This window comes from Anolis carolinensis, chromosome 5 (assembly GCF_035594765.1).
Source record: "Anolis carolinensis isolate JA03-04 chromosome 5, rAnoCar3.1.pri, whole genome shotgun sequence".
Taxonomy (NCBI): domain Eukaryota; kingdom Metazoa; phylum Chordata; class Lepidosauria; order Squamata; family Dactyloidae; genus Anolis; species Anolis carolinensis.
Genome location: NC_085845.1, coordinates 163696258 through 163707905, shown reverse-complemented (window position 1 = coordinate 163707905; position 11648 = coordinate 163696258). Strand labels below are relative to the sequence as shown.

At 37.9% G+C, this 11648-nt stretch overlaps 1 protein-coding gene and 1 long non-coding RNA gene across 2 annotated transcripts in view; one reads left to right on the top strand and one right to left on the bottom strand.

Annotated features, from left to right (window-relative positions):
* Positions 1-575: 575 nt before the first annotated feature.
* Positions 576-11648, bottom strand: part of cradd (CASP2 and RIPK1 domain containing adaptor with death domain) — a 107170-nt gene continuing 96097 nt past the window's right edge. Inside the window, exon 5 of the mRNA XM_062980950.1 lies at positions 576-3186. The gene's annotated coding sequence lies outside the window, so the exon portion shown is untranslated. The remainder of the gene's footprint in view (positions 3187-11648) is intronic.
* Positions 4334-11648, top strand: part of LOC134299139 (uncharacterized) — a 30875-nt gene continuing 23560 nt past the window's right edge. The window contains exon 1 of the long non-coding RNA XR_010006288.1: positions 4334-4421. This is a non-coding gene — a long non-coding RNA (uncharacterized LOC134299139). The remainder of the gene's footprint in view (positions 4422-11648) is intronic.

Here is an 11648-nt window from a genome sequence, read left to right as displayed (position 1 = left end):
ATGTGTGATATGAGCTTATTCTGTAATTTATCAAGAGAACAACACCTATTACAGAAAATGATACACAGATTTGTTAAATTTTTCAGGCCTACTTTTGTAGAACAAGCTATCACCATAGAAACATAAAACCCCTCACAGCAAAATTCCTGGAAATTCAGTTCTATATTACAGTTCTGGACCCAAACTAACATGCTACTCAAAACATAAATAAGTTAACATGAAGCTTTTGCCAAAAATGCAGTGTGAAATCGAGAAAGCCAAAATGTAATGGGTTTGTAAAGTCAGTGTTCTTGGAGAAGAGAAGGAATATTTTGAATCTGCACAATTAGATTAAAGTCTTCGGGTACTATTGCTAAGAATGAGTAGGTGAGTATTATTCCACCTCCCAGCCTGCCTGCATTGCAACAGTTAGTAGCCACTTTCAGTCTTCTTCAGATCATGATAACTGCTCCTAGTTCCCTTCTTTATTACACATGAAAAGCAGCAGTATTAACTGGGGACACCCATGCCAATGAACAATGAATCCTTTCTGAGTTCCTGTCAAAACTTTAGATGTGCTATTCAAAGCATATAACTGATTTTGTGGGTAAGAGTCCACAGTCTTTGATACTTTATTTATATTCTGCCCTTCTCTCCTAGGGGATTCAGAGCAGATTACAGCATTCACAGCAGACATAGGCAAACATTCAATGTCTTTACAATCACATACAATGAGATACACAAACATAAACAAAGGCAAAGGCCTCTCCTTTCATTTCTGGCTTCTGGAGGCGGTGCTCATCTCTGGCTCTGGGGAGGTGCTTTCTCTATTGTCACCTCCTGCTTGTCTGGCCAGCAAGATTGTTTGGAGCATATCTTTGCCTTTTCCCACTGAAGCAGTATCTATTTATCTACTCACATTTGCATGTTTTTGAACTGCTAGGTTGGCAGGAGCTAGGGCTGACAGACAGGAGCTCACCCCATCTCCCGGATTTGAATTGCCAACCTTCAGGTCAGCAGTTCAGCAGAACAAGGGTTTAACCCATTGCGCCACCGCTGCCTTAATAATGTAATCATTATTCTATATTTGCATCTTATCTGAATTCTATATCTGTGCTAAATCAATCAGGTAAATCTGTTAGCAAGTGCTTTTTCCACACAAAAATCAATCCTTTTGCCTAAAAATTATTTTCAAGCTGAGAAATATGGATACATGTACATTTCATGTATACAGCAGTTACAATAGTGAATTAACGTGGAGGGGACTTTTCAATTATGGCTCAAATTATTTTTCTTTTAATGTTATACATTTCACCAATATGTACAGATATGACAGAGTTTTTTTAAGACAGTCCCCAACTTTAAAAAAGATGATCATAATGTTTAATAACGATCTCATAATTGTCCATGTCTATTACTTCAACGTAATTAAATAATTCCACAATAATTTAGATCTATGACACAGTGCAGAAGACCCGTCTGTAAATTCTAATCTGAAACTCATAAGATAACATGCTGCCACCAGTTCTATTAATTACCATTCAAATAGTAAAGTGGTCTCTGCATTACTAATGAGTATTACTGAAGTCTCATGGCACCACATTGGCATAATTTTATTTACAAAGCGGGGTGGGTGGGGATGCCAGCAAAGCAGCTTTTTGAAGGATTCAGATACTCCACTTATACCGGAACATTCCTAAGACTGTCACAAAGGTATATATGGAAGTGATTATTTCTGTGTTGTGGCTTTTGTACAGTTCAAATTAAGCTCACATTTAAATAATGGTAAAAGTTTTCCTCTGACATTAAGCCTAGTTGTGTCTGACTCTGGGGGTTGGTGCCCATTTCCATTTCTAAGCCGAAGAGCCAGCGTTGTCCGTAGACATCTCCAATGTCACGTGGCCAGCATGACTGCATAGAGCACCATTACCTATCCGTTGGAGTGATATTTATTGATCTACTCACATTTGCATATTTTTCAGCTGCTAGGTTGGCAGAAGCTGGGACTAACAGCGGGAGCTCACCCTCTCTCTGCATTCGAACTGGCAACCTTTCAGTCAGAAAGTTCAGCAGCTCAGAGATTTAACCCGTTGTGCCACCGGAGGCTCCACATTTAAATAATCGAATGTAATTGTGAGAAAGCAGAGAGATTTAAAACCCTACTTTTCAAAAGTAAACTACAGGGGAGGAAGGTCTGTACCCACTCAGTTCTATAAAAAGTGTTGCACCTCAGGGTGAACATATGGCATCTATTAATGATTAACTGCTCTTCCATGTTTACATTTCATCACATATGCAATGTTCACGCCCTTCAGGAAGAAGAAGTGTGCCTACAATACTCTTTCCCCTATATAATGCCCCCAACAAACATCATGAGGTAGTGAAGTCCCCTCCTGAGCCTTTCTGATTTTTGACACCTCTAAGAACAGAAACTGAAAAAAGGGATGGAAAGCCCTTGCCATAGGAGACCATGCTATATTTTAACTGTCATCGCAACATTTGTTAAATTAAACAAGGCACTAATGGTCACTAGCTGAGTATTCTAAGTATCTCTCCCTAAACTGTAAATCTTAGTATTCCATGTGTTGTTGACATGGCAGTTAAAGTGGAAGGCTTACAAGAATAAATTAAAAACGGATTGAAGATAATTTAGCCCTTTGGAACATTTTTCTAATGTGCTTGATGCTTTACTTTCTAATACTTTAAAACTCATTTTCATTTTTTAGTATTTTCTTTCTTTTAGGCAGTTCCAGCCATGGCATTAAATATGCACAAGCTACCAGACATATGGGCTAGATATACCAAAGGCATCAGATCCCATAGTACAGTGGTTCTCAACCTGTGGGTCCCCAGATGTTTCACTCTCAGAAATCCTAACAGCTGGTAAACTGGCTGGGATTTCTGGGAGTCATAGGCCAAAACACCTGGGGACCCACAGGTTGAGAACCACTGCCATAGAAGCTAAGCAGGACCAGCCCATAGGTGACTGACAATGAATACCCGGTATTGTATAGTCTATTTCAAAGGAAGAAACAAGTTGAACCACTTCTGAGCAATCTTTGCCAAAGAAAACCTAATGAATTTCATGGAATCACCATAAGTTAACAGGCAACTCAAAGGCATGTATAGAAACATCCCACACATATATTTCATCTGACATTTCCATGATAGGACTTTATAGGCAAAACCCTGCCATTTCTCTTGCACCTAGAAACAAAACAGATGCCAATTAAGCCCTTTCAACACTGGGGAAAGAATAGCCATTAGTAATGTATCTGGGTTCTCTGAATAAGATTCAGGTGCTTTCCAAAGGCGTTATTTGGCGTTATTTGACTATTGAAAGAATAAGACAAAACACAAATAGAAAGGAGGAAATAAGTTATTAAAGCCTCCGTTGGCTTATTTTCCAGGACTAAAACTGACACTAGGGAAATTCAGAACTGCTATTTACACAGCATATTTATTACACACTGATCCCCAAGCCAGGATCAACAGGACATAATGAAATGTGTTGCTGATCCTGAAACGAGGAAGTGGATAGATTTCAGATTCACAGCCTGTACTCTGCTTTTTTATGAAAACCTCAAGATCCAGTAGGAACTAGTGCGAAAAAAGGGTATTGGGGACAGGAAGAGAAATGTACATGAAATTCAGGGACAGAGTGCCTTTGAGGCTGTGCTCATTCCAGGAATTGGAGTGCCAGAATAAGGGCACAAGCCTTTTACTCAAAACCCTGTTTCCAGTATGTCCCTTCAGCTGTCTTTATTTCAGCACTCTAATTTTGGGGGGAATAAAAGCCATTGTTGATGAAACCTAAAGAATCAATAGTTTACCTTTCAAGAATCCTGGGGAATATGGAGCTTACATATTTTTTTGTAAATTCTGTAACAATTGTCATGTCATTTCTTTGAATTATATATGTTTATAGCTTTGTAAACAAAAGAAAACAATGCTTTTGGTCTGAACTGGGCTGCCGGCACGGAGCCCCACGGAGTCCAGCCAGAAGTAGCCCTGTGTTTGTGTGACGGGCTCCAGGAGACTCCATGCAAACAGTGGAGAGAAGTGGAAAAAAGACACTTCTCTTGCTGCATATGATGAGGTCGAAAGTGAGGGTACAATGGGGGGGGGGGGGGGGTTGTGCCCAAAGGGCATTGATTGCAAAGAATCAGTGGAGCAGGGATTTGAAACCTGGTCTCCAGAGTCAAAGTCCAATGCTTAGACCAATGCTTATCACACTGACTCTCTAACAGTAGTACATCTGGTTTAGAAATCACTATCTAGCTCATGAGGTGGATATTTTAGAGACTCTTTTTGCCCATAGGAGATTGTCCTGATTTTTATGGTCTTAGCAAGCGAGGAGGTCTTCTTGTTCATCTCGTTTGTAGCGCTGAACCTTCTCTGTTGTTGGAACACATATTATTTGGTATCTCCAGGGAAATTAGGTAAGCTCTCAATGCTGAACATTTCTGTCATTTGTTTGCCCGGGTATATATCTTATTGTTATCTTGATTTTTTAAAAATGTACAGTTACAAAAAGTAAAATAAAAACACAAAAGTAACACAAGAAACACACAATCAATTTGGAAGAAATACAAAAATGTGGCAGCCTCCAAAGCTACTCCAATCAGTTTCAGTACTTATGGGTGTTGTGGTCTATTGGTCATTAGATACCAGTAACTTTTGGTGTTATGAAATAAACCTTTCTACAGTCTTAATTGTTAACATATCTGGGGTTTGGAGGGCCTTTATGATTTACTGCCATCATTATTAAGATATAGAATAACTAATTGCAGTGCTGGATGCCAGCCATCATCAGTTATCTGTGTGGTTTAATTCCTTTTTAATTTACTTAATTCTTGTTTTAATTTATTTTAATGCATTCTGTTTTTCTTGTTTTAGTAATTTGACATTTCCAGTTTACTGATCTTCTTGCCTTTGCTTTTATTATAAATTTCTCTGAGCTTTTTAAAGCAAAAAGCTACTCTATTAAAAAGTTCTTAAATGAATCAATTTCCCAGCAAACCCTGAATCAAAAGGCAATGGTGGAGAATAATGCTGGACTATCAGCTCTATTGGTCATGTTTGTTAGGGCTGATGGGCACTGTAGTCCAACCACTCTTTCCTCCCATCTGAAATGGCACAATGCCCTATTGACATGTAATAAGGATGAAATCTGTCAATATCATTCCACCAGTGGTTCTCAACCTTCCAAATGCCACAGCCTCTTAATACCATTCCTCATGTTGTGGTGACCTCCAACCATAAAATTATTTTTGTTGCTACTATTATGAGTCGAATATCTGATATGCAGGATGTATTTTCATTCAATGGACCAAATCTGGCACAAATATACCCAAATCTGAATACTGGTGGTGTTGGGGAGATTGATTTTTTCATTTGGAAGTTGTAGTTGCTGGGATTTATAGTTAAAGAGCGTTCTGAACTCCACCAACAATGGAATTGAGCCAAACATGGCACACAGAACTCCCATGACCAGCAGAAATACTGGAAGGGTTTGGTGGGCACTGACCGAGAGTTTTGGAGTTGTGGTTCACCTACATCCATAGAGCACTGTGGACTCAAATAATGATGGATCTGGACTAAACTTGGCACAAATACTCAATATGCCCAAATGTGAACACTGGTGGAGTTTTTGGAAAATAGACCTTGACATTTGGGAGTTGTAGTTGCTGGGGTTTATAGTTCACCAACAATCAAAGAGCACTTTGAACTGCACCAACAATAGAATTGGGCCAAACTTCCCACAAAGAACTCCCATGAACAACAGAAAATATTGGAAGGGTTTGGTGGGCATTGACCTTGAGTTTTGGAGTTGTAGTTCACCTACATCCAATTTTCTTTGCCAAAGGCAAAGATAAATATGTGTTTTCTGATGGTCTTTGGCAACCCCTCTGACACTCCCCCCCCTTGCGACCCCCAGGTTGAGAAATGCTGATTTACACCTTGTAACTTTCAGGAGATGTTATATATCTTGTTTCTTGTCATAAGCTATTTTCAAAATAAATTAAATCTGTTTCTCGGTACTTTAACTGCAAACGTGTGGTTACTAAATTGATATGTAAAATGAAGGATACAGTTAACATTAAGAATACAGTATGTATTAATCAAGCTTGCAATTTTACCACCCTATGACATTTAGGTTTCCAAATGAATTAATGCAGGAGAGTAAGGCTAAATATAATATTGTTTCAGTCTCTTGCTAACAAAGCCATAACAGCCGCCATTTGGTAAAATGTCAGTAAAAATCATTACAGTTAGATTTATTTTATTCTTAAGGCATTTCTAATTGTAAAAGATTCTGGAAAATCAATTTTTAAAAATATAGATGTCTCTTGTGGGCTGGCCTTTTTTCTAGTAGATTTTTTAGCCTCACTATTAGTACTCCCCTGGGGCATAGACATTTTTTATCAGAAAAATTTGCATGTTTGTATATCCTGTAAAAATGAGGCTTTCAAAATATAAAAAATCATATTTATTCATATGTGCAATCCATGTTATACTCATACCAAACCAGTGCTTACTTCCAAGACCGGAAACACTTGTTTTTCTCATAAAGTTTGAAAAAAACTCTGCACTAAGTACATAGCCTTTAAAATGAGCAAGTTTTTTTTTGTTAAAAAATAAAACATACAATAAATTTTATGAAACACATACAATGTTTTTCCCTACATTGAGAGAAAGGCAGGATAAAAAATAAAGTAAATAAACAAATAAAATAAATGGAATGATCATAATAAAGTAGACCGATTTTTGTCATTATTTCCACATCAGTCTTATACCATAATGTGGCGTGAATAGCAACTGTTGAAGAGGAACTACAAGCATCTTTTAAATGTAATAGATTTACCAGTAAAGGACTGAGGCTTTTATTAGGCAGAGTAAAGTAGCTGCCTCAGATGGCAGACTTAGGAAGATGGTATGTGTACTTTTCATGGACTGGCTTCAGGAGGTCAATATATTAATTATTTTTAAAATAACTTCCCTAACTGTGAAGTGGCAGTAGCCAGGCTGAGTGGTGAGCAAGGTGTCTGAGGACACCACTCTGTGTGTCACATTATTGCACTTCTGGCCAAGCAAGCAATTAAAAACCTAAGAATTTAGAAATACAATTTAGGTTTCCTAAGAAAAGGAGCTGGCAAAGTTACCAGGGGAAAGTGAACAGAGCAAATGTAAAGCATTCTAAGGGGGAATAATGTTCAGTGTCTCACTTTCTGCAAATTTTGTGGAATGATAGAAAATTGCATTTGTCAGGCAGAATTTGTCAGTAGTAGGAAGGGGGAAAACAGTGGAAAAGGGATGGATCTAAGTAGGGGAGGAGATTGATACTAATAAGGTGCAAATATATTTGGAATTTTTCTTTCTTAGCTAAATTGTATATGTATACACACACACACACGTGTATATATTGTATACGTTGCCTTTGTTATCTTCTAAATTTTCCCATGAGGAAATGTGGTAATGTTAAGCTCTACTTGTATGGTCCGAATAAAAAAATAATTTTTAAAAAACATATGAGGCTATCCCATCCCTTCATTTCGCACCCTTTTCCCAAAAATATATAGCTGCAGCTTTGCCCACATCTTATAAACAAATATTCTACCCCAGGTTGGATAATTTATTTTATTGCTAATATTAACGTTAAAAAAGATCCAGATTTTAGGTGAACTGGCTTCTATATTTGGAACTGTGAGAATATCCTTTCTTTTAGACAGTTGGGCTGACTCTGGAAGCATGTTTTTAAATGTATTTTTGATTAATTATAAGGGGAAAACGAAAATGGAATGGCGGGTTTGGACAATGGTTTTGATTTGTTCCCTGGGCTGGATTCAAACTCTTCTGAAATCCAACCTGATCCCATTTTTTAATCTGCAGGTGGTTCTGAAAGTCGTAAGAATGTGTCATTCTACTGAGCCTTGATCGTTTGTCTTTTCTTGCTCCAGTATATACTTACTTACATCTTACTGTAATGTCCCAGTTAGAGAAATAATATCTGGCAAGCAACTAAGGGTCATATACAAATGGTAGCAGGAGCTTCTCCACCATTAACAGCAGTTTCAGAAAATATCATTCAGAAAGCCAACCTTGTTCAAATTCTCTCTTCTGTATAATTGTTAAAAGTTCAGGAGTCACATTCTCTTTTGCACCTAGATGATATAACCATTTGCTTTTGTTGGCTGCAGCCACCCGAAGGTAAACCTATTGTGGGAATTTCTGGGATTGAGTCTATGATTCTCCTCGGTTTCCCAGTGGTTTTCATGGCCAAGCAGAGGATCTAAGCATGGTTTTCACAGCTGCAGTCCAACACTCAAACCACTGTACCATTTAATACTGGATCTGAAAGCCACCAGCTCTCACCATAATAGAGGAGCAGCTGAACACATTTTGTGCAGTTGGAGAATAAATGTGCAGAAGGAAATAGGATTTTGTGCAGTTAGTAATATGGGTTTTAATCAGAAGCATTTTTTTTTCATGTCAGGAGTGACTTGAGAAACTGCAAGTCGCTTCTGATGTAAGAGAATTGGCTGTCTGCAAGGACGTTGCCCAAGGGATGCCCAGATGTTTGATGTTTTACCATCCTATGGGAGGCTTCTCTCATGTCCTCGCATGGGGAGCTGGAGCTGACAGACGGGAGCTCACCCCAGTCCCTGGATTTGAACCTCTGACCTTTCGGTCAGCAGTCGTGCTAGCACAAGGGTTTAACCCATTGTGCCACCGGGGGCTAGGAGCATGGTTTTTTCTTGAGTGTAGAGAAAGAAATAAAAAAATGTTTATCATTACCTTTTAGTATTTATAATGTTATATTAATAATAATGTATTAGGATTAGTCAAAAACTCAACTCAATTAAAAAAGTACATAGATATACAACAATTACATGACAATGCTAACACATCCTAAATTATTAACCCAAACCAGAGTGGAAGAATTTTATCAACTACATTTATTTGCATGTTGACTCACAGTTCAATAGTTTACTTTAATTAGAACTAATGAAAAAGATTCTAATATACAAGATTCTATTGAAGTAATATAAAATGTCCTGTTTCAAGTGGATTGTGCAACAGGAAAAAAGGCTCTGAACAAACCCTGAATCAGATAAGAAGTGTACCTGAAGATTGTTGGCCTACTTTAAAGTTCTTAAAGTGGATTAATGCATTGGGATTAATGAACAGGATTAAACTTATTCATGAGGAGATCATTGCCTTCCAGGAACAAAGGGCTACTCTGCTATGTTAAGGACATTAACCACATGCCTGCTGAACTTCATCGTCATATATAACAAGAAAAAGTGGCAAGAAAGCAAATTAACAGGAGATTATTTATTACTTGTTTGCATTTACTACTTGGTATGAAAATCTATGCAAATATTATATGTAAATAAATTTATTTTGCAATGCGTAGATGCATGTCTAGAAACCATGCATTACTCTAAAGGCAACATGAACTTTGGAAACTTTATAATACAAAGAATAGCACACTAACAAAGTCACTAGGATGTATGGCATAACTATTTGCTTTCTTAGTTAACAATATTTTAGTGAAAATATCTTATTTATTTATTGACTTCATTTCTACCCTTCCTTTCTCTACCCCGGAGGGGACTCAAGGTGCTTATAAACTGCCTTGAGTCTTCTCCATTCATGCTTCTCATTCAAGCCTAAAATTAGAGACCTTTCTGCATCTTAATATATATCTATTTTCCTATCAGTTGGCAACTACCAGTCAGGTAGAAAAATATGTGTGCACATATGTGTCTTCAAGAATGGATGTGCACATATGTGCCTGTTGAATACAGCAACCCCACAAATCTCCATTTCTTAGGCAATGAATACTTAAGAGGCAGCTTCCCCAATTCCTTCTTCTAAAATATAGCCTACAGCACCTGGTATTCATTGATGTCTCCTGTCCAAGTAATACCTAGAGGATACCCTGATTAGCTTCCAAAATCAGATGAGATATGGCACTTTTACAGGATTTAAGTCTAGAACTAGTAAAAAAAAACCTCACGGGGGCAGTTCCCAAATTTCAGGACCTGAACCTTCTCCTAGTCAGAGGAAAGGGAAGAATCTCAAGGTGAGAGTGTCCTCTTGAAAGGTCCGTGTTATTTTCCTTATTTGTTAGACATAGTGGTTTTGATTTCAAGACAGCTTGATTGATGCTTAATGTATCATGCTAAATATAATTGGAGGGTATTTGGTTATTTCAAAATTTTGAAATGTTACCAAGATGGGGCTCATACAAGCTGACAGGGAAAAACACGAGAAGTCAAAATATTCTCTTACTCTACTTTACATCTATATTCTCAATAAAAGAGCTACTACAGGAGAGATTTTTGTTTGGATCATGCATGGAAAGAAGAATTGAAACTTTTTTTCATTTAATGTGGTCACATTGTAATTGGAAGAGACCATGTTTCCTATTCTAAAAAGCAACACACACATGGTAATTACAGCCATGAATTGAAACATCTGTTTGACTTCAAATTAATTATTTTTAGTGCATGAATGGAGCACTGTTTTATAACAACCAAAAGGACTGGGAAGTTGCTTTTTAAACAATGGAAACGGATGGCATCTGAAATATCCCAGAGGAAATTAGATGTTCCTCTATGAAGATCTAATTTTTAAAAATCCCTACTTGGTGGAGTTTAGACTTGCTATAATTAGAATCTCAGCATAATTGAGGACTGATTAAGACGGTTCATCCCACGAGATTTATGGATCTACGGTAAATGGCTTCCTGACAGCTATTGGGTATGAGATTCTGTCAAAACTCTGGGTGACTTCTAGAATGGAAGAATAGCAAAGACTGTGGATACAATAGCTCCTAAGCATCAACTCTTATGGAGTGGAGTTAGACCCTGGTTTCCAATGGAAGTGATAGTGATGAAAGATGTAAGATGTGGCACCTGCAGAAAATCAAGGGTGAGGTCAAACTTAGGCTAGAGCAGAGTTTCTTAAACTGTGCTCCTCCAGATGTTTTCAACTTCAACTCCCACAATTCCTAACAGCTAGTAAGATGGCTTTGATTTCTGGGAGCTGACGTCCAAAACACCTGGAGTAGCACAGTTTGGGAAGCACTGGGCTAGAGCTTCTCTGATGACCTCTGCCCTACTTGTCTTATTTAAGAAACCACTGAGGGAATGACTCAATGAGAAAAGTCAATGCCTCTCTAAAACAGAGCAGAATCCCAGCATTCTTAAAGGAGGCAGTTGTAATACAGCTGTTGAAGAAATCCTGACTGAGATCAGACTTGGAGGCACTGTTTTATGGTGCTTTCCTTCCTGGAGGGCCAAATAGTGGAACTGGAGGATTCATGCTTGACTCCTTGACCATTGACTTGTGGGGTATCTCAGGATTCTGTTTTGTATATACTATATACAAAACTTTAGGGAAAGTTTGTCCAGAGTTTTGAGGAATCAGCGGCATCAGTATGTGGATGATATCCAGTTATGCTAATCTTTTCTACTCCAGTCCCAGGAAGCTGTCTTGGTTCTGAAATAATGTCATCAGTAATGGGCTGGATGAAGGCAAATAATTTGAAACCTAATCCAGATAAGAGAGTGGTGTTCCTGGTAATTTAAAATATAAATCAAGGAACAGGGGTTTTGCTTGAGTGTTCACAGTGTGGGTGTCTGGACTTTGGTGTT